The sequence below is a fragment of the Balaenoptera physalus genome, assembly GCF_965194825.1.
Source record: "Balaenoptera physalus genome assembly, chromosome: 7".
Taxonomy (NCBI): domain Eukaryota; kingdom Metazoa; phylum Chordata; class Mammalia; order Artiodactyla; family Balaenopteridae; genus Balaenoptera; species Balaenoptera physalus.
Genome location: NC_138886.1, coordinates 25,583,339 through 25,585,151, shown reverse-complemented (window position 1 = coordinate 25,585,151; position 1,813 = coordinate 25,583,339).

Below are 1,813 nucleotides of genomic sequence, written 5' to 3'. Positions count from 1 at the left end.
ATACAAGGTATATGCAACAGATTGCAAACACCAAGTGGGAAAATGAAAATGCACTTTTGATGTGGGTATAGAACAGGGGTTGCCAAGCTACTGCCCATGAGCCAAATTCAGTCCTCCACCTATTTTGGTAAATCAAGTTTTAATAGAACACACCCGAACTCCTTTGTTTACATAGTATCTATAGCTACTTTTGCTCTGCAGTAGCAGAGTTAAGTAGCTGAATCAAAGACTGTCTGGCCTGCAAAGGCTAAGATATTTACTATTTGGCCCTTTACAGAAAAATTTGATGTAGGATGTAGCAATAAATGGGGCTTCAAGTATAAAACTTCACTCAAATAGAAGCAGAGAAGTACATATTTTAAGAATTCCTAAATGAATATTATTGATAAAAAATGACACAAGCTCACTATAAAAAAATTTAGACACTATGGAAAAGAGAGTGAAAGTCACATGTACATTCACCATTCAGAGATAACCTTCTTGCAGCTTTGGAACACAGCCTTCCAAACATTTCTCTTTCCCTATATATCTTTTTTCTTGAAAAGAAACTGAAGTAATCATATTTTTTTCACTTAATATGTTGTTAATGTTGTATTATACAACATATTGATAACATATATTAATATCATAATTATATGATAATAATTATGGTACTACATCTTTATTGTCAATGTCTACATTGTATTTAATTGTATAAAGTCTATCATATATTAACACCTGATTTCTCATTGTTTTAATATTTAGTTTGCCTCCAATTTTTCAGCATTTTAGACACTGCTGTGATTAATGATGAACATATATATGTGTATAAGACACTTCTAGGCACTCATCCTTGAGACAGTATATAAAGAAACTGTTATAGAAGTGTAATTTTGGTGTCAAAGTTTATCCACATTTAATGTTTACATAAACATCCTCCAGTTGCTTTTCAGAAACTCAGAACCAACTTACATCCTTGCCAATAATGGATTAGAGAAAATACGTGCTCTTGACTTGCAAAGTAGACCATTTCATCTACTAGAGCATAGAGGAAGCAGCTAGAGGAATATATCTACATTTGTCCTACAAGGAGGAACTGGGGTAACCTTGGGAGAAAATGACCATGTCATTCAAATTTCTCAATTGTGCAGGGGGATAGCAAAGGTGCTTTTTGGATGACTCAGACTCAGTAGAGCTCTTTACAGGCTACAATAACGAGCCAAGTCTAGGCTGATGAAATGTCAATAGAGATAGATGTCAAGTCCCTCATCTGGGCTCAAGTAAGCAATAGTATTAATACATGGTGGGGACCCAGTGAGTTCACAGTCTCCCGTGTGGGAAAGAGACCAGGGAGCTCAAGGTAGATCAGCAGTGAGGTGTGGTACCGCCAAAGCTAATCTCACCATTGTCTGCATGGTTTCTGGAGGTGAATGTCATTCTACTCTGGGCGGGAGAGATCGTATCCATATCACTGCATTCCATTCTGACTCCTGGATTTTCCAGGGATCTAGGTCTTGTTGCGGTAGGGACTTCTGAAAATGGAAACCAGGATGGCAAGGGATTCCAGTTCATTTCAGATGAAGAAATTCTGAAAGAGTCGGGAAGGCTTAGCATAGAAAAGAAGAGAGGAGGGACATTAAAAGTGTTTTACAATATTTGTGTTTTCAAAGTAAATATTCATTTATTATTTTAAAAATCATATATTCTCAATACAAAAAATGAACACAACCAAAAAGGGTAAAGAAGAAAGGAAAATCACCCTAAATTGTATTATCCAAGAGGAATGTCATTAATATCTTGATGAACATGCTTCTCGACAGCACTTTGCAAGTCC